The sequence below is a fragment of the Melanerpes formicivorus genome, unplaced genomic scaffold (genome assembly GCF_026170545.1).
Source record: "Melanerpes formicivorus ecotype bairdi unplaced genomic scaffold, bMelFor1.0.p_v2 SCAF_6, whole genome shotgun sequence".
Classification (NCBI taxonomy): domain Eukaryota; kingdom Metazoa; phylum Chordata; class Aves; order Piciformes; family Picidae; genus Melanerpes; species Melanerpes formicivorus.
In genome coordinates this window covers 12,131,820-12,153,465 of record NW_027142358.1, presented here as the reverse complement: position 1 = coordinate 12,153,465, position 21,646 = coordinate 12,131,820, and the positions used below count along the sequence as shown (strand labels likewise).

Sequence of the window (21,646 nt, the reverse complement as noted above, 5' to 3'; positions counted from 1 at the left end):
TCACAGAGGCGGGCGCGAGAGGGCAGATCGTTGTTATGCTGGCCCACTGCCGGCGCCGCCATTTTCGTTGTGGGTAGGAGCCGCCGAGCGGCTTTGGGGGGAGCTGGCGTGCCTTTTGAGCGCTGGTGTGTGCTGAAATACAGCTGCTAGTGGCTGGGCTAGGGCCTCGGGGCAAGCGGGAGCACCTCGGGCAAAGGCAGAGAAGAAAGTGCGGCACAGGGCAGCAGCTGGGAGCGTGCCCGGGTCTTGGTGGTACAAAAGTACTTCTGTGGGGCCCGGGAACATGGCGGTACTTTGCGGGGTCACCCTCACAAAGACTCAGGTCAAATTTTCTTCCCTGTGAAGTGTCAGACTCAGGTGCCCTGGTAAAACTAGCACGTTTTAAAGCGTTTAGGCAAAGCTGCCCTGCAGGGTGCTTCTCCCCATCTGAAGCTCCTGTCAGAAGAAGCACCTGGGGGGATGATCCTTAAGCCACTGCAAAAGTTAGGAAGCTGCATGCAGAAGCTCCTGGCTCTGTTTCTTCTGCTAGGAAGCTTCTCTGCTCCACCATGTACATGACAAGCTGCTGCTTATTCCTTTATTCTGGCATTTGGAGTGCTGCTGTATGTTAGGGCAGCCTCAGCCTCTCGGCAAAGCTGGAACAGAGGCATGCTGTAGGCATCATGAATTTCAATAGGGTGAAGTGCAAGGTCCTGCACCCGGGTTGGGACAATTCTCATAATCAGTATTGGCTGGGGGATGATGACATTTAGAGCAGCCCCGCAAGAAAGGACTTGAGGGTAGTGGTGGATGAGAAGCTGGATGTGACCCAGCAGTGTGCACTTGCAACCCAGAGGGCAAATTGTATCGTGGCCTGCATCAAGAGGTGTGGCCCAGATCGAAAGAGGTTTGATTCTGCCCCTCTGCTCTGGTAAGACCTCACTTGGACTAGTGTGCCTAGCTCTAGAGTCCTCAACGCAGAAAGGACATGGACCTGCTGGAACAGGTCCAGAGGAGGGCCATGAAGACAATCAGAGGGCTGGTGCCCCTCTCCTACAAAGAGAGGCTGGGAGAGTTGAGGTTGTTCAGCCTGGAAAAGAAAAAGCTCTGTGAAGAATTTACAGCACCATTTCCGTATCTGAAGGGGACCTACAGGAAGGCTGGGGAAGGGGCTGTTTAGAAGGAATTGTAGCAATAGAAGGAGGGGCAATGGTTTTAAACTAGAGCAGAATAGATTTAGATTTAGACATAAGGAGGAAGTTTTTCACAATGAGGGTAGTGAAATGCTGCAACAGTTTGCCCAGAGGTCTGGTGGAGGCCTCTTCCCTGGAGACATTCAAGGTCAGTCTAGATGGGGCCTTGAACAAGCTGATCTAGTTAAGCATGTCCCCGGTCACTGCAGGGAGGTTGAACAAGATGACCTTCAAGGGTACGTTCCAACCTGATGCATTCTGTGATCCTGTCACAGCTTTTGCCCTGCCCAGTGGTTACAGTACCCCTTTCCCAATCAGGTGAGCTGCTCATTGGTTTACTTGGTTCTGGCAGCAGTAGATGCTTCCTGGAGCTGCTTTGGATTTCCCAACTCGAGCTTCCCTATTGTATTGCTAAACACCAAACAAATGAGCCTTATTCTGCCTTTGGTAGTACCAGGAAAAATACAGAGTAACACTAGCTGGGTGGGGAACATCACCCTCACTGCAATGTCATTTCCACTGTTTATTTCTGTTTAAACATATATGCACTCTTCCCATGACATTGTACGAGTATACTTCATTGTAGGAGTATTCACTGTCTTCAAATTCTGCTTTTGACTTTTTTTGGTTTTGTTGTTTTGTTTTTTTGTTTGATTGGTTTTTTTTCTTCTGCATTTATCACTACATAATCTGAGACTGATCATTATCTGCATTATCTGTCCTCTGATCTGTGGGTTTACCTTAGATTGGGAAATAGTTTGAAAATCCCCCAACAAGCCTGCTGTTTCTAGGATGGGTTTCAACTTGTGTGACTATATAAAGGACTTGCTGAAAATGCATCTGCTTCTGGGGCAGCTACTCATTGGAAACTGAATCACACCACAGTGAAGTGTAAGGGTAATTTTTGAAGAAAATTGAGCAACACATGTAAATTCCCTACAAATTAACCGACTTAAAGCTAAGAAACAATTGCAAGCAGTTACCATGTTTCATAGTTTCATAGTTTCATAGTTTCATTCAGGGTTGGAAGGGACCACAAGGATCATCTAGTTCCAACCCCCCTGCCATGGGCAGGGACACCCCACACTAGATCAGCCTGGCCAGAGCCTCATCCAGCCTGCTCTTAAACACCCCCAGGGACGGGGCCTCAACAACCTCCCTGGACAACCCATTCCAGGGTTTCAGCACTCTCATGGTGAAGAACCTCCTCCTCACATCTAGCCTGAATCTCCCCACCTCCAGCTTCATTCCATTCCCCCTAGTCCTGTCACTACCTGAGATCTTGAGAAGTCCTTCCCCAGCCTTCCTGTAGGCCCCTTTCAGATACTGGAAGGCCACAATTAGGTCACCTCGGAGCCTTCTCTTCTGCAGACTGAACAGTCCCAACTCCCTCAGTCTGTCCTCATAGGAGAGGTGCTCCAGCCCTCTGATCATCCTTGTGGCCCTTCTCTGGACACATTCCAGCACCTCCACATCCCTCTTGTAATAGGGGCTCCAGAACTGGACACAGTACTCCAGGTGGGGTCTCACCAGGGCTGAGTAGAGGGGGAGGATCACCTCCCTCGACCTGCTAGCCACACTGCTCCTGATGCAGCCCAGGATCTGATTGGCTTTGCGGGCTGCAAGTGCACATTGAGAGCTCATGTTGAGCTTTTTGTCCACCAGCAGCCCCAAGTCTCTCTCCTCAGGGCTACTTTCCAGCCAGTCACTGCCCAGCCTGCATTTGTGCCTGGGATTGCCTCGACCCAGATGCAGGACCCTGCACTTGCTCTTGTTGAACTTCATGAGGTTGGCTTGTGCCCACCTCTCCAGCCTGTCAAGGTCCCTCTGGATGGCCTCCCTTCCCTCCAGCATGTCTGCTGCACCACACAGCTTGGTGTCATCAGCAAACTTGCTGAGGGTGCACTCAATGCCACTGTCCATGTCCCCCACAAAGATGTTGAATAAGACAGGTCCCAGGACTGATCCCTGAGGGACTCCGCTTGTCACTGGCCTCCACTGGGACATGGACCCATTGACAGCCACTCTCTGGGTGCGGCCATCAAGCCAGTTCCTTATCCATCTAGTGGTCCACCAATCAAACCCATGTGTCACCAGTTTGGAGACCAGGATGTGGTGCGGGACAGTGTCGAAGGCTTTGCTCAGGTCCAGGTAAACGACATCAGTTGCTCTCCCCTCATCTATTAATTTTGTCACCTGCTCATAGAAGGCCACCAGGTTGGTCAGGCAGGATTTGCCCTTGGCAAAGCCATGCTGACTGCTCCCAATCACCTCTTCACTATTCTTTTGAGCGAGTAGTGACTCCAGGAGGATCTGCTCCATGATCTTTCCAGGCACAGAGGTGAGACTGACTGGCCTGTAGTTTCCTGGTTCCTCCTTCTTACCCTTTTTGAAGATGGGGGCAATGTTTCCCCTTTTCCAGTCTGTGGGGACTTCCCCAGACTGCCATGACTTTTGAAATATAATAGAGAGGGGTTTAGCAACCTCATCTGCCAGTTCTCTCGGTACCCGTGGGTGTATCCCGTTGGGTCCCATGGACTTGAACACTTTCAGGTTCTTCAGATGATCACGAACCTGATCTGCACTTACAATGGGCAGTTCTTCCTCCCCGTCCCTGGCTTTGACTTCCATAACATCAGGAGTGTGGCTAGAGGCCCTTGCAGTGAAGACTGAGGTAAAGAAGTTATTAAGTACCTCAGCCTTTTCCTCATCACTTGTGACCATGTCACCATTTTCCTTTCTGAGGGGGCCCACACCTTCCCTAGTCTTCTTCTTCCCATTAATATACCTGTAAAAGTTCTTAGTGTTCCCTTTAATCTCCCTGGCTAGATTCAATTCAAACTCTGCTTTGGCTTTCCTAACCAGGACTCTTGCTGCTCGGGCAACTTCCTTATATTCCCCCTGTTCTACCTGTCCTTCTCTAACCTAACTTCCTTCACAGCTGCTTGATGGAAGTAAACCTGAACTTCCTAAACTAGCTTGTTGTGAGAGCATATGAGGTTCTATCAACTTTTTCCACAGGTTTTATTTATTCCATAGTGGATTTATTTGTTTTGTCTTAGTCTGCTTTCTAGTTTCTTTGACTTGCTTGGAAATCCTGAGGCCCATGACAGATTTTGAGAGTTCGCAGATGACATCAGTTCAGATAGCTTGTAAGTCCTGTGATTTGTAAATCACAGGTTTCAGAACAACAGACAGGGCCTCTGTTTTTGTGTTTTTCATAACAAATACTTTGAAGTTGACCATCAAACTGGCTGAGGATCAGAGCAGTCTGTTACAGGGGTAATGAAGGGAGGAGAAAATCACACCGGGCTGCAAAGCAGATGTCTAAGAAAATCGTAAGTTAAAAATATTACTAAAATTTACCTGAAACTACTTGACCTTCTCTTTTAGCATGCTTTGCTGCAGTTTGATATTTCACCTTGCCACCTTACTCTTATCCAAAATGATGCAAGAGAGCAGTTGTTTGATTGTTTATTGTTTCTTTTTACTTTTTTTTTTACACTAATGGAAGATGACCAATATTGTAACACTGGTAATAGGTACCAAAACAAATACGACATCTAATAGCTCCCCAGTTTGAAGTGAAATTTAGAGGGGTTTGACCTGTAGCTCAACAAAAACTCCACAGGGATTCCCTAAACAAACACATAAAGCACACCCTTCACTGAGGGTCCAAGCAGGAGGGAGCGACAGTGCAGGAAATTGCTTTTGGAGAGCCCTTCTGCTTGTCAGTCACAGGCTGTTGCAAAGCAGGGATGTTAACACACCATCTAATTATTTGATGGGATTCATATTCTTTCACAAACGTGCTGAATAATGCAAACGTGTTGAATGAAGCTGGAGGAAAACTGTTCCTTCTGCAGCTTATTATTCACTAACTTCTTGTTGTATAATGTACTAGAAATAAGCTTGCTCTATGGCATTTTAATATGTGGGTGGGTGATATTTGTATGTGAATAATTTTAACGTGTGCTTCTCTTTTCTATTTGAACTGAAATTAAAGAACAAAGAAAGTATCTTTTCCACCTGTTTTTGTCCTCTCCTTAGTGCAGGTATGTTCCCTATAATAGGTATATTGCAGTTTTTATCTACTCTAGTTTTGAAAGGCTTCCATGATCCCATGAAGAAAGGTGCTGATTGATATGTTTCCTGATATTTTGGCTTTATTTCCTTTTTATTTAGTTAATTCTGTCACATATCCATATGTGTCCTTGAGGCTGTTAAAAATATTTTCTCCTCCCTGTTTTAAGCATAGAATATTGGTGCATATCTTAAATTTTTGTCCATTACTTTTATTCTTACGAAACCAAACTGCATTTTATTTATGATCTGTCCTCAGTCTTCTAACAGGGACCAAGGTTTGCAGTTTAGAATACGTGTATTTTGAAAACAAAGTACTTAAAACCCCAAAAGAGCAGTGAGTGTTCAGTCTCCAAGTAACTTCTGCACACTCCTTTGAAAGCCCACACTGCTCCTAGATTTTCTGCTCCAGACGAAGGAGAGTCCAAATCTCCCAATTCCAATTTTGCAGGAACGCCCGACTGCTGCTTCCCAAGACAAGGAACAAGACTGGGGTCCTGGAGCCCTCTACTGGGTGTGTTGTAGAAGGCGGACAACCGAATGCGTGTCAAGAAACTCTCAGCATGCATTTGCCGTACTCCCGGTATTTCTTTCACAGTTAATTACAAATGTGCTCATTTTGAAATACAAAATGTTTCTTTCCATTGCTCTTGGGAAAACACATGTTATAATATCAGAGTCTTTCAGGTGGATTAATCTGCATCTCGAGGTTACAATTAGATTTATTAGAGCCTTTTTGTCTTTACTCTTCCTTGGTAACAGGATATTTCCTTGGTTCTTTTTGTCCCTCTCTCTCCTTTTATTTACTGCTGCATGTATATCCTATCACAATTACAAAGGTTTTGTAGTCAAAGAGCAGACAAACGAATCTGTTTCATTCCTGTATTGTGACTTATGTAGCTTTCCAGTGTTCACAGTTATAAAACTTTTTTTTTTTTTTTCCCTCTGGTGACAGAGAAATGAGCAATTTATCTAAAAATAAATTACAAAGTACATGAATAATAAGTAAATGAATAATTTGTCTGTCATCTATCTGTCATGGAACTCATAGTTCTTTACATTTGTCTTGTAATTTTATATACAGAAAGATGACATACATTTCCATATGTCTCAGTATGAGTCTGTGGTAGAGCCAGAAAAAGGAATCAGGAATTTGTGTTCTCTGACTCAGGATACAGTTAGAAGCATGCTACTTAGGAGCATTTTTGTGGATGTGAAAAAAACAAAATAATTTGGGAGCAAAAGGTTTTTTCAGTCTCTGAGGACAACATTTTGAGCAAAGATGGTCTATAAGAGGCCAATATATCTGGAGCTGCTCCTTTGATTTGGCCAACTATAAAGGAACAGTAAGAAGATGATACTGAAGAGCCCTGAAGAGGCTTTTGTTCTTGAAAAAGGCCCTTGATGTTGTTGGTAGGATGGTGATGTACTTAAGCCAGTGGAAAAAGTGATTCAGCAGCAAAAAGAACTTCCCAGCTAGCCATATTCATATGATCTCAGAGCTAGCAGGAGCTTTTAGATTAGAGTATTTGGACGTAGCGTCCTGGCTTCAATCCTGTAAGTGCTGTGCGCTCCACATGGGACAGCTTTTCTGACCTTCTTGCAGGTGTAGCTAGTTAGAGTTCAGTAATGGGCTGTGTATGACTTTCACAACACATTTTGTTCCTTGGGAAGTGTGATACAGGGCTTTCTCAGAGCTGTTTCTCGTCTTGGACAATGGTCTGCTACCAGTGGCTGCTGTGTTGTTCTGAAGTAGCTGACATTTGCACCATTGAGACTGTTGTGATTTGTTGTATTCTACCTGTGAATGCAGGCTCTAGTGCCAAGAAGAAATTTCTGACCCTAGGGTACTTCTACTCAGCCATGTGCCAGTATAGATATTGGACAGTTTGCCAAACTGTTTTAAATTTAATTTATTGGAAGCTTGTTAGTTTGTTGTGTATAATAAATACCGACAGGATCTGTTCTGTTGCATTCATATGTGAAAGTCATTTTTGTCTTTTGTTTTTTTGTATCACCTAACTTAGCCAGAATCCAAGTGTGATGACTTTCCCTAATTTAGAGGAATTTTAAGAACTGGAAAATTATGCTACCTATCTGGCTATATTTGAACATGTCTCTAATTTTACATAACAAATCCTTGACTTTTGCAGTTGGCAAAACTAAAATATGGAGAGGATAAGAACACTGTCTTACTGATATCTCTAATTTATTTTGTTCAGATGTATTTCTTTTGTTCATATGTAATGGGGAAAATCTATTGTCAGCACATGCAAATTCTGATTCTTATCTCCCTCTGGTTTTAAGTATTATCCTCATTTAAGTGTTATCCTCATTTAAGTATTATCCTAATTTCACAGATGGACAGAGTAAGGTGAGAAAATTTTTTACCTTTTGTTTTTTCCTTGTTTTTTTAACACTTTGAGATCTGCTGTTGAAAAATGTATCAAAATGCTATGTACTTCCTATATAATTATGTAGCTTTTCTTTAACCTGTCCAACAAACTTCATCTCAGGCAGACTGAAGAGAAGAAATGTAGTCAGCTGGGATAATGCACCTGCCTCTAGAGTGTCCTGCTTAAATTATACACCATAAAATTATACTCCAATATATAATGTAATGAGATAGTGTTAAAAAAATGCTGCCTTCAGGAGTGCCTTCAAGAGTGCCAGGAAATTTGTGTGGTTTTGGTTCTGATGTCTGTTATTTTTAGAAAATGCCCCCTGGATGTGCATCTAGTTTCTTGTCTCTTTTCATGCCCTGCTCTTGGAGGGTTCCATGTTTTAGATTTGATTGGCACATGGAAGAAAGAGGAAAACTGAGTAGGAAAAATTAGGGTTATGGGACAAATTTGTTCTGAGCAGCAGTGAAGAATATTTGCAGTATGTGAGAGCAGCCATGGCCCTTGAAGTAGTGTTGTGTAGTTTCAATCAGATTTCAATAGGGATGTATCAACAAAACCACTGTACAAGGTGTGTAGGGGAAGGTGGATGTTTTTAAACAGAACTTGCCATCCTCTAGTTTGGGCTGTATGGAGATCATCATACAGCACAGCCTTGTTAACCAGAGTGAAAGGTTAACTCCTTTTTAAAATTTACTGTACTAATGATTGCTTCCCGTGGAGTAAATTAATCTTGCGGTTTATGAGAGACATGCACTCGTTCCTTGAGCTGGCCCAGTTATTTTACTTCTTGTCCAAGACAGTCCATGACCCTGTTTTTTGGATAGCGGGTGGGGCTGCCCTGTGTGAGGCCCGTATCAGAACAGGGCGGAGGGATGCTGGTGAAGGGCAGTGCGGCAGCTGAGCGCTAGATGCCACTGTGAGGCCGCAGTAGCTCCCGCTTTGCAGGCTGGCAGCATCCCGGTGGAGGCGGCTGGGAGCCTTAGCGCCGGGAGCCCGAGTGGGAGGGAGGCAGCCATGCTCTTTGCATAGCGCTCCGGTGACGCTAACAGAACAAACAGTGAAAAGGTGAATCAGGGGGCAGCGGTAGTGGATTCAGCCCCCGTGTGAGTCAGGGCCAGGAGCAGGTGCTTCAGATGGGAACTAAACTCCAGAGTTAGCAAATAATCTCCCAGTTTCAATGGCTTTGTGCACAGGTGTCCTCACTTCTGACCTATTAACCAGATGGGCTTAGAAGGAAGGAGGAAGAGCAAGGTGAAAGGGCAGTTATAGCTCACTTGGATGGAATTCTGTGAGGGTTTCTGCTGTGGTTCATACAGTGTTTCTGCTGGCACAGTCCCTCTGCAGGTAGGTCTATAAAAGTCTGTGAGCAATAGAAATGTTGTTAACAACCACTTCTTTTCTCTGTTCCCGTAAGTGTCCTAAGCATTGCATCATTGTACTGAGAACCAGACAACAAAACTGTCTATAATCTGACTAAATTAATAAGAGGCATGAGTCACAAACCGCAGTAGGATTTTGTGCCACTTAGATAATGGAGGAGTACCTGAAGAAAGATTTGGCTTCATGAAGATTAAGGCTAGTTGTGAAGTTTGGATTCACATCAAGGCCGAAATGTGAACTGAAGTTTTGATGGGGCAGTGAGTCAGCTTTACTGAACAAATTTGAAAGTGAACACTTTCTGTGAATGGCTCAGACTATACATCTTTTTAAAAATACTGTCTGTTCATACTATGTAACATTAGCAGCATGAACACATTGCTTCAAAGTCCTGAAGAAGCTTCCTGAATAGTAACAAAAGCAGAACAAGATATTTTTAATTTTATATATATACACCCTTTTATGTAGAAGGATTTACCAATGCAGCATCAGAGTTTCAAGTTAATGTGTGGCTTGTAGTCTTCAGCCTTGAAGATAAATACATGTCAATCTGGAGGAAACAGGAAGGGATAAATCCTGGTAAAAATCCTAGTCATTGATGCGTATTACTTCTCTTCAATTACTTGGTATTCCTGCATAATCAGTAATAGTGTGCAATGCATTACTAAATAAGTTAGTTAGTCTCAAATAGCAGGCTTATACAGAAAATAAGATCTTCACTGCTATTAGCTACAGGAGTTTTGTAGGCAGGAATGGTAGAGCTCCATATCTCACAGCTGAGTGTTATGGAGTGCTGACTTCCTGGAGAAGTTCAGATTGCTTTGGTGGCCTGTAGTCTTTTACAACCCTTCCATGTGAACTGTGATTGGATCCAACCTTATTATGGTAGAAGTGTGTGGAGGGGATTTGACCTTAACAGAGTTAAGTACTAAATAAGAATTGATCTTGGGAATGTGCAAGTATCATGCCTTTCTTGGCTGTCTTATTCTTTGTACCAGTTGGTCAGAAATAAACCAAATGTCTGTTATGCTAAATACTTAAGTTAGCTGACATGGTAGAGGACTGTATTTTTGGTGCTGAAGCTCCTTGCTGACCAGTTTAAACATCTGTTACATAGGAATCATAAAATCTACTAGTAAAACCTAGCCAGCACAAGCTAGAAATTTTGTGGTACTTTAACAGCCCTGCAAAATGGTTTAACATAAAAAGGAACAGAAATATTTTGAGTCTCTTGCCACCACCTACCTTCTGGAAAAATTACCTTCTAGCAGAGTGATTCTTCAGTAATATATGGAAAGTTCCATAGGCTAAAAAAAAAAAAATCTCTATTTTTCTCTGTACCTATGGGTGTGTGAAGGTATGTTGTCTTAAGGTTGTCTAGCCCCACCAAGTAATCCACCTGGGGTCCTGTAGGTGTGTGGACTAAAGCCTGTGCATTTACCTCAGGTAGGATGTTGAGTCAATTTCTGCTTTCCCTAACTGTATTTAAATGCAGAAGTGACTACTTCCAACTAGAGCCTTCTCTGGTATTAAGCAAAGAGTTGGGTCTTTCGTATTTAAATTGCACTGCCATTGCACACACACTCTATTATCCATGAAGCCACCCAAGTCCTAACCTGGAATTTTGAGGTTTTTTGTCGGCAACATCCATCTTCTGCGGCCCTCCTCATATTAGCATTGATCTACAGAGGAAATGGAGAACATGGCTGTGTTATTATATACCCGGCTGCAATTTCTGTTCTAGTGATTGAGTGTACATAGAGAATTTTTGAAACATGGCCATTCTAACTTATTTTGTCTTCCTGTCAATAGCATGGCACTTGTCCAAATTATGGATCGATATCAGCTGATCTTTTTATGTTAAACTGTAATGAAGTTGCCTCTTTTATTGGAGATGTGATCTTGCTTCAGGCAATGCTTTTAACTGAGAACTTTTGGAATGGAAATGGGGGAAAGGGGAAACAGAACCAGAGGAAAGACATGGGGAGGAATGAGCAAAAGCCAGGGTGGGGAGAACAGCAGCAGAAAATTAAAGAGACAGAAACAGAGGGAGAAGAGGATTGTGTTATGAAGAGGGGAGACTTGTGAGGACTTGTGCTAACATGGTTAAGAACTGTTAGCCTCTGGTTTGAAATACTGCCACTTACTGGGAGTGAAAGCCTGGCTGTCTCGAAATTTCAGGCATTGCTTCTAAATTCTATGTGTGGTTGCCTCACTTTGTTTCATATAGTTTGTGAAATAAAATAACAGAGGAAAAATGGGATGAGTTGAAGAGTGGGGAATGAGAGCTCTAAGAGGGAATATTAGATCAGCCTTTCTTTCCATTGCAGGGAAGCAGTACAGGATCGTTTCTACAGTGACTTTTCCAAGTCTTTGTCTAGCTCTGAAGAATTTCAGGCTATCAGTGTTGTGCTCTAGCTGTAGCACAAAGTGAGTGAATGCCTGTTGTTTCATAGTGCTGCCCCTGCTTTTACTTTGCTCTTATTTTACTTTCTTGGACAAAATATAGAGGAGAACTTTCATAATTGCATTTCTAGGGTAAAAGGTTTGTGGAAGAAAGAGGTAGTATGTCAGACTTTTTGAAGAAGAGTCTGGTGGAGGTGGGAGGTTATATTCATTTTATTTTGTAGGGAAAATCAGTGAAGAAGGAAATGTTATGGCTTTGGAATTAATAGTCAATGTCTGAAGTTAACAGACACTTTCTAGGAGCAAAGTGATGCTGACATTTGGTGTGGGCTTTTTAAGAAACATTTAGCAATAAGTTGGTTTCTCTTGTGGCCTCTCCCACAACTGTCTCTGAGACACTCTATTACATCTAATATTTGGTTGCTATGGATGTGTGCAAACTGGAGAACCCCAAAATGCTTCAGAGTTCAAGTGTGTTTCATTTGTGTCTTTGTTCCATGTGGGAAGGGGCAAAGCCTGAGCATACACCAGTTCCCCCTACTTTCTCTGCTGAGGCTGCTAGGTACATCAGTAGGGATGGAGCTGTGGGATGCATCAGCCTGGTCCCTGAGCTGACTGACAGGAGGAGAGCAATTCTGGGGTGCATTGCAGCTGGGACCCCTCGCTCAGTGCCAACACAGCCAGTCTTGTGTTCTAGCTTTCCCCTACAGAGCATGTGGAGTTCTTCCACTAGACCTCCCATTGATCTGTAGTTCTAACCAGCACAGCTTTACTTCTATCTAGTTGTATGTAAGAGATTGTTAGCTGCTTCTACAGTTTCTACTTTCTCTTCCTCTTATCCTAATGTTTATTAGTCCTACACGGCAGGGTAGGGAAAAATAGCAGAACACCAAAACACAGCCATGTGTGTGTATTGCTTTTTATCTGCTATGGTCTCTAGTACTTTTTCATTTTATTATCCCACCCTCCTCTGTTAAAAGGATATTTCACTGCTGTTTTGTCCTAGCACTTCCACAAGTTGTTTTGAATTATATGAATCCATTATTAGAAAAAACATTCTCAACCATCTTACCCTAGGATGACCCATATGTCTTGGTGATCAGATTTGAGCAGCACAGGGCTAATAAAAAAACCCTGTGATAAGTAAGGGAAAATGAGGAACAAAGCAAATGGTTTGTTTACTGTAAGTGAGCTTGGAATTGAATTTATATTGCAGTCTCATACAGATACCTTTAATCTCAAGTGTATGTCTTCCTTTCTTGGAGCCTCAAGCAAAGACCTCTCCATTTCAGTATAATTCTAGAGTGAACAAAGAAAAAGTTAAGACTGTGTAATTATGGTTTAATCATTGTAGTAATATAGGGGGAAAGAATTAAGGCTTGTACCCCGCTTTTCAAAGAGTCTAATAATCTGTTGGTGTAAATCAGCATAGGTGCTCTGAGGTCAGTGATGTCTGGCTGACAATCTACTCCTAACTGTGTCACCCAGCTACTTTCTTTTTTTTTTTTTAAATGAGAAATGCCCAGCAAATATATTTAGGTTAATAAATTGTACAGACAGGAGCTGTTTTTTTTTCCTCAGACTTGAAAGGAAGATGGAAGGCAAAACACAAAACTGGAAGACAAGCAAAAAATCCCTAACCCCAAACCTGGTGAAGAATTAACTTGCCTTTGCTGCTAAAAAATTGGTTTAGGAGACCCAACATCAGTGATGAGGCAGATGCTGGTGCTGCTCCTACTCAGCAGGAGACTATACTCATACATCCCAAGTCCCATGCTTATGTGTCCATTTATGCAAGCATGCAGAAAGCAGATCTGGTTATCCCTGCTAACTGGTACTCATCAGCACACAGGCTTCACTCCTTTGCTTCAGTGGTCAGGAGAAGTAGAGTAGGAATAAGCAAAGCTTAGAAAATTCAACTCAAGGAAAACTAGGTGGATTATTAGATGTTGAAACAGGATATTCCCAATAACTGATCTGTTGATTCACATGCAGCACCAAAAAATGGAGGATATGGAGCAAATGAGCGGATAAGTCCTTTAGGTCTGAAATGTTTCTCTTTAGTATAATCGGTCTTTTTAATAATAGTAATAAAAAGCAAACATGGACTACATTTTAAGAAAGCAATATAGATTGTGTTTGAAGGGGTATACCTTTCATAATCAGCATTTCAAACTGAATGAGTTGGATTTTCTGAAAATTAATTTGTCTAGGCTGAAACAGACAATGCTGAAAGAAATTCTTAGTCAGTGTAAATCTATTTTAAGTACTTGCTCAATCATCCCTTCTTAAACAAATCTTTGTTCTACATTTTCTGCGTTCTTATTTCTGAACTGTTTCATATGCAGAATTCTTATCGGTTTGGACCATTATGCACAGACTGTGGAATAAAGACAGATTGTGAAACTGGAAAGAGGTAAATTCAGTTGTACTTTAGCTTTACTGATATCCAGAGAGTTACACCACCAATTACTTTTGAAATTACAAGTCAGACTTAAGAGTGAGTGTAAAAAAGAGGAGAGGCAGTCATGACTCTGGAGACGTGAGAGAATTGTGTACATTACAGGGGAATGAAAAGGGTAGTTCAGGGCCTTGTTTGTTTTCTACTAGCAAACAAGCTGCCATAACTGGTTTAAACCCATTCCTTGCAAAATTAAGTTGATTCCAGTGACTTCACACCAGAGATTAATTTTATCTTTGGTTTCATAGTTTTCACACTCAGAAGACTATTAGCTTGTATGCTGTGGCCAGTTATTCATGATCAAACCTAAAAATTAGTATGTTTTGAGAGGAGGCATCTGTTTGTGGCAAAAGGTCTCAAGAAGGGGTGGGGTGGGAGGAGCTGTTGGAAGTTTACTGGAGTGAGCAATAGTTCTTTTTCTCAAACAAGACTGAGAATTTTGAGGCTGGTTCTATTCCTAATTCTGTGACAGTCAAATTTCCCCTCTGTGCCTTAATTTCCCTGCCTGTAGCTTGGAAAGGATATTTAATCTCATCGGGAAAGAAACTTAAAATTCACAGCAGAAGACTGATAAATGAGACTAAAACAATTTCTCTGACTGGAGTAATCTCTTCCCTCTAGCATTTTTGTTCTTCTGCATTTCTTCTCTTGCTTTTCCCAACTATAGATCTCTGATATTTTCACTGAATGCACTAAATGATCTGATGGTCTACTGCCGCCTGGTTGTAACTACTAAAAAAGGATATCTATTTCATTAAATAAAATTTAAAACAAATTTAGAGAAAATTGTGTGCATCTGAGTAGGGAAAATACCAGGTTCACCTTTCCTTTTTCAGAATCCAGCACTTCAAGAACATGTTTTGTTGCTCTTGTTTACATAGCTGGGTAACGAGACAAGAGGTTCACAAGAGTTCTTTGTTCCATGTTACATTTCAGCTTTGTTTTAATAATTATTGCAGCAAATCTGTCTGTTGAGGATCTCATAGCTATGTCATTTCAATTTTTGGGAAATCATAGTAATGCTGAAGTTGGAATTCAGATTTTGTGTCTCAAAACTCAGTTTGAAGTGCCCAGAAAGAGTGGTATATAGGGCTTGCATTATGTTTCTACCCAGGAGAGTCTGCAACCCACGAACTTCGTTCTAGATTGACTCCTGTTTTACGTTGAACATATGTAGCTCTTGGTGCAAGTATAAAAGAGAACCGACTGATGTTTTCCTTGTTGATAAGTTTTAAGGACAGGGACTGACAGTTGCAGGCTCTGTAAAGAAAGGACCCTTAACCAAATGGACTTGTGGGACATGGGTACTTCATTAGAGTTCAATATTATAGTGACAGGTACCTTAGAAGTGAGATCTAAAGATTAGATTATGCAGCAAGTTTCCAAGTGTGATTTGCTGTCAGTAATGGTGTCATGGGCATGATTGTCTTGAGCAATATATACATCACTGACAGGAAAGACTCAGGAAGTGGGTGCAACCTCTCCGCTTCTTATCGTGGTTTGGCATTTTATTAGATGCTAGCACCAGTATAGTCCCTATTGTTTCTACAAACATTGAGACTCCTGCCTGCAGACTACTTTAGGAAGGATTGGCCCCTGTGAAGCCCTACCAATGAGGGCTCCGTAGTTGCTCTTGCTCCCTTATTACTTGAAGCTGAGAGACCATGGTCGTCTTTGCCTCTGTGGGTCATAATGGTTGCTATTTTCTCCATATTTTCTTGGTGCTTTTTCCTGTTCTCTCATCAGCTGCTAGTCCTAGATCCTCTTCTCCTGTTCCTGATGGTTTGGAAGGCTTGGTCCTGGGAGCTTGTCATGCCTCTTCAGCCTTCCCCTTGCATGGTGCAGCCCTGTTGCAGCCTTGATCCCCAGGGGCTTGTGTGTTCTGCCTCTCCAGCATTTGCCTTGCCTGATGCAGCATTCAAGTGACACCTTAATAAAAAGCTTTCCTCCCTTATCTCCTCTCTGCTGCTGTGCCACTGGGCTGGAGATCGGGTTCCCTTCTCTTTCACACGCACACCTGGTCATAAAACACTGGGTTTGTTTTTAACCTCAAACCAGGGAGCTTTAATTAAAGAGACAGTGACCTCTTTTATGAGTTTGCTCGCATAGGGTTTCAGGGCTATTGTCACATACAGCTCACATAACAGAGCACCATTGCACAAAGCTCCATTTACACATCCTTCCCCCACTTTTTTCCTCCTCTTTTTGTTTTCCAAACGCAGGAGGTTGTTTTCTTGTTTACCCCTAGGCAAAGTCGTCTCTCATGTTAGCAGCCTATGGCTAAGTATTTTTGAAGAGAACCCACTTTTTTTACTAGGAACACATAAAGGTCATTAGACTTGGAGAAATGTTATTCTTTAATCCATGCAGGAAATCATCTTCCTGTCCCTAAATTTGCCGGATGTTAATGACTATTTAAAATGGATCTTATCTTCAGCAATGTTCTCCTTAACTAGTTCTCATACCTCTATCAGGGAATTTGTGTGTCTCATTTGACAAATACTTCTCAGTATTCACTGGTGTATTTACCTATATTCATTATTTTTCAGGTGTAAGAAGTAGCCAATAGCAACAAACAGAATTTTTTATATATACTGTGGAATGATATGTGCAGGGCCCGTCAGCAAAACTTGTCACAGTTTTGCACAGAATAGTTTACATGTAATGCACAGAAACATTTTTACAAAACCAGACACATTTATACCTGTGTATGTATATTCAAGGATACAGAAACAGGCACACAGGAGTACTTATGCAGATCAGACCTTATCTGAGGTATGCAAACTTCTGGAAAAGGCACTAATGCACAGAAGGGACACAGCTAGGACACAGACAAGTAGCCACATAATTGGTGGCATATAGAATCACTTGCAGAGAATACCTATACAGAAGAAAAATCAAATTATATGTGCAAGAGTGTAGGTGCATTGAGAGAATGCCCTGTAAACTTCTGCAGACCTTCAGAAACAGGTATGAGGATAAATCTGCAGGAAAACGTATATGCAGAAGCTTACATATGTCCAATAACTATGCAAGTCGTATAGAAGTTACTGTGGATGCATACAGCATGTTCAGGTGTTGGAACTTTCAATGAATTGTGCAAGGTCTTTGCTTTCAATGGCATTGCTTTCAGCAAAAGCTTGCTAATATAAAAAAATTTACATGCTTTAGCTGCAACTACTGTAAATATGAGAACACATACTCTTCCATATATGGGTACATAGATATTGCTGTAAATACAGATACATTTTTTAAAAAATTAGTATATTAATACAGATTTACATAGGCACAAATATGCCACACACACAGACCCTTAGACATACAGATATACCCACGTCTATGTTCATCAAGAGAGACTCACTCAATATCTGTGTATGTGTGTGTTGGAAGAGGGTCATAACCTCCTCCATTCTTCTCCTGAAGGGGTTTGGATAATGAAGGGAAAAGAAATGAGGCCTGGGGCTAATTTGTAGTGGCATTTCCTGGCCTCTCTTCTGCCAATGAAGCTCCGTTTCATCTTTAGCCTTATCAATTCTGCAGTCATGTGGCTTTCCGCTTGGACGCCTCTGTCTCTTCACCCTCCTCCCCAATCTCCGATGCTAATGGAAACTTCGTTAATGCCATTAATCTGCTGACCGGGACAAGTCAAAAACATATCCACACAATCCAAGCCAGGGCTGCAAGTGTCCTGGGGCTGCCAAACAGAGGCACCCCCTGTGTTCATTGCATTCCTGAAAGAACTTCATATTGATTTATTTTTTCTACCTTTCTCTGCTTTTTTTTCCTTGATGGCATTGCATCCTTAAGAACAGGCACCAAGTAGATGGCCTTTTTGTCCTGAACACTCATAATGATAATTCTGCAAGAAACCTCTCCTTACCCTTTCCCTAGATGCAGTGCTAGTGCCTTCTTTCGGTGCCCCCTCATGGCAGCCTTTTTTCTTTTTTTTTAACATATGCTTTGACAAGAGGTTTGTTGCTGATGCTTTTTCCTCTTGCCTAGTAGAATTTCTTAACTAAGCAAATGTTGTGAGAACCTGCCTGATCTGAGCTAAAATAAAAAGCATTTCACTGTACAATGACAGCCACTGTTTATCGATTGTGAAGTTACCACCAGTTCTATACTTGAAGGGCTGTGATTTTGGGATGCCCTATCCTCTGAAATGTTCTCAGCTCCCCTAAATCACTTTTTAAGAGCGAGGACATATCATGGCTTTGCAGTTTACTAGTGTGCTGGGTTTTGTAATGCTTCACTATTGTTTCGCTCACAACGGAGTATAATTTTGGTAGCATGCCATTCTCTTAGCTATGACTTCAACTTTCCCTGTGAGTGCAGCACACCTGCAGAAATCTGCAGCTCTGAGTGATGACTCACCATTACCTTATGCCACGGTATAGTCCAGTGGTGGAGCATGTGGAAGTTCCACATGTCAGGATTATGCTGGCCGAGGTCTTACTGAGAAGAGAATATAGACTTTGTTTGATACTTGGTTTAGGTGAAATTTTCTGTGATAATCAGAGTTCATAGCCAGTTCTTGAGAATGTCAGGATGTTGAGTGATCTGTATTTGATCTAGGAATCTTTGTATACATAAATGAAATAGTGACAGTGGAGGAGGAAAAGACAGCTAGGAAAGGCATGCCTTCAGAGTTGTGACATATGGATATGTTTAGAAAAAATGCATCAAATTGATGAAAACAAGGAGAGATGTTGGCAGTTCAGCATGAGCTTTGATGATGTCAGGCTAAATCTGGAATTATATAGGCCATGACAGAAGGCTGAGCCTTAGTTGCCACCTTCAAGCAGGCATCACAGCAAAAAGGGATTGTTCTATCAGAAGAGAAGACAAAGAAGTTTCAAGTTCTTCAGTCCTGGCATGGGTTGAAGTCAAAAGTTCATCCTTATGTAGCTTTGGATACAGAGAGTGCATGTCAATTCTCACCAGCCATGAGATGCTCCACTGAACAGAGCATCTTCCTCCTCCAGACAGTTTTGGGATGAGATGTACCTTTTAATCTTCAGGGAAGATGAATGCATTGCACTGTCTGGTATAGAAAGATTCATGCTGCTTTGTACCGTGCTTGCTTTTTTGGGCATCACTGAAGGGGGCAGGTAGGGGAGGAAGGAGAGAGTGTGCTACATCTTGGTATAAAAGAAAAAAAGCTGGGATACTCAGTGCTCCAAAATTCCTAGTTAGATGACTGATACAGTAGCTGTAAACATAAAGCCAGCACCTGCTGAGGTGCTTCCAGAGCCCCAGTGAAAGCAGAGACCAAAAATCAAATACTTGCAGCTTTAGCAAGTGTCAGGGCAGTTAACTTGTACAACAGTGTTCATTTTTGTTCAGCTGTTAGGCTTTCTTTCTCTTCTTCATGTCCTGTGACTAGGGATATGAAATAGAAAAATGCTTGGTAGGGTATGTGTGGAAATAAAGTGCTCATGGTGAAAAGAATTCTAATGCCTTAGAAGATTCTGACAGGTTTTTTTAACCTTTTTTTTTTTTTTTTTTTTTTTTTTTTTTTTTTTTTTTTAACTGGGTATGCCTTAAGGAAGCTACCAGGATATAAGTGAATTTCTTCTTTGGCATAGCACAGCAATAATATACAGCCTGTGAGGCTGCAGTGGTTATAATGTATCAATCCTAGAGTCTGTGCCACCTGCATGGAAAGAATGCTTGTGCCACACTGTCCTGTATATGATCCATTACAAGGAAAAAGATTTTTAAGGGAGTGAGTAATTTGTGTTCACCAAGATTGTCCATTCCAGGAGGTACCTTAACATAGAAGCAAAAGCATCAGGCAAGTAAGCCCTATCATAGATATAATGCTATCCTGCCCAGTGACCTTGGCAAATAATTTCATCTCTTTGTTTGTCTAGACTTTTCCTGTTTAGTCCACTCATAACACAAAATTAATGAGCAAGAAGTGTTTCTTCCTAGGTGTGCATACAACAAGGGAGCACATCTTGGTCCTCATCTTGGCTAAAGTCTCTCAGTACTGCAGTAATATAACAACCCATTCTTCCCTATGGCAGGAATTGTGCATTAGACTGAGAAGTAAAAGGTGCTTTGGGCTTCTGAATGGTGCCAAAAAATAAATCAATTCAGCAAAGCCTGCATTAGCTACTTGAGGTACTGGGAGCATCCCAGCTGTGGCAGCACAGAGCCTATCGAGGTTAAATTTGGATCATGTTGTGATGCAGCCTTCATGCTGAGAAAGAAGTTTAAACTGTGAGTGCTGCATACCTTTGGACAATTCCTGTTTGAATGTTGCTGCTATGCACAAAACTTCTGCCTGTGGTATACTCAGACCCATCTTTTGCTTAGTCTTTTCTAACTAGTAGCCTCATAGGAGCTGTCATACTGCCTTGCAGATTCTGCCTGAGTTCCATTTTGCCATGGAATATATTCCAAAAGAACTGGTGAATGCAGTATTTCAGTGAAACAGTAGTATGTTGCAGTCATGATGCAATAAAGATATCAACTAGATGAAGTTTGTAGGCTGAAATAATGTCAGTGTATGCATTGATTTAAACCCAGGCTTTTTTCTACCTTCTTTTTTCTTCATTATAAGATTTTTTTTTTTTTTGGGGGGGGGGTTTGTTTTGTTTTTTTGAGGGGTTCCATAACCTGGAAAATTTTGGGACTATCAGTTCATAGCTAGTGAAAACTGATATCTCTCATCACTAAACATTGTGCATTTTTTTAATGTAGAGAACAGAGAATAGAGATTCTCACAAACACATCCACATTTGAAAATCCTTGCAGCCAGCAAGGGAAGAAACCTTTTTGCTTTAATGAAAACACAATAATACTTGCAGAGTTTATTTCATTTGAAGATGCCAGGCTTATTAGGCAGATGATGGTAGAAGATGATCCCACCTCTGATTAGTATGTAAAAATTGTGTTTACCACTTTTGAAATATAGTCACTGCTAGGATGGGATGTTGGAGATATTTAAGTTAAAAAAAAAAAATAAATTACAGTGAGGGACAAATTAGGACAGGAAAAATAGAAGTGAAGGCATACAACAGAGGGAAAAATACATCATGCTTACAATCTATGCCCAAAAGAAAAGTCTTGTAACAAAAATGTTGCAAGAACCTCTGGTTCATGGTCATAGTGGAATGTCTTTGAGTCTTGCAGCATGGTGCCTCCTACCACCAAACGGAGACAGCAGCTCATTGCTTTAGCAGTGGTGATGTATGTAGCTCAGCTCTTTGGAGGGACTAGCAGCAGTGAGCCAGCCAGTGTTACTGCACTCATGAAAATTGACAGGATCACAGCACAACTAACTCCAAACCACACTGCCTGGCCTGTAGTTGTTTAAATCGGGGCAAAATCCTGCCCACTGTTTCCCCAGAAAGGTAATAGATGAATGCCATTGACTTGAAAGGGAACAGATTTATCCTTTGTTTCTAAGCACTTGCAAAAGCTGTTTACTTTCATGTAAGAAAGCTGACAGAATCGGGTACTGACTGCTTAAAAGTACAGTAGAAATCTTTACCTTGAAAAGCCTATAATCCAAAATGGTGGTTTTGATTTGGAGTCATGAAGCCACGATAGGCAATCTCCACCTACTCTTTGGTATCTCCTTCAACTGCAACATTCACCAACTTGTCAGTTCTTGTGTCTGTGCTGGAATGTTAAAATTAAGTTTGAGAACTCTTAATCTAGTAGACCAAATTTTTGAGAACTCCTAATTTAAGAAGGCAAAGGAAATGTTGTTAAATGTGATTTATAGA

At 41.7% G+C, this 21,646-nt stretch overlaps 1 long non-coding RNA gene across 1 annotated transcript in view; it reads left to right on the top strand.

Annotated features, from left to right (window-relative positions):
• The first annotated feature begins 4,185 nt into the window (after positions 1-4,185).
• The window catches only part of LOC137441844 (uncharacterized), a 98,703-nt gene continuing 81,242 nt past the window's right edge, over positions 4,186-21,646 (top strand). Inside the window, exons 1-2 of the long non-coding RNA XR_010987499.1 lie at positions 4,186-4,510; positions 5,707-5,838. This is a non-coding gene — a long non-coding RNA (uncharacterized lncRNA). The remainder of the gene's footprint in view (positions 4,511-5,706; positions 5,839-21,646) is intronic.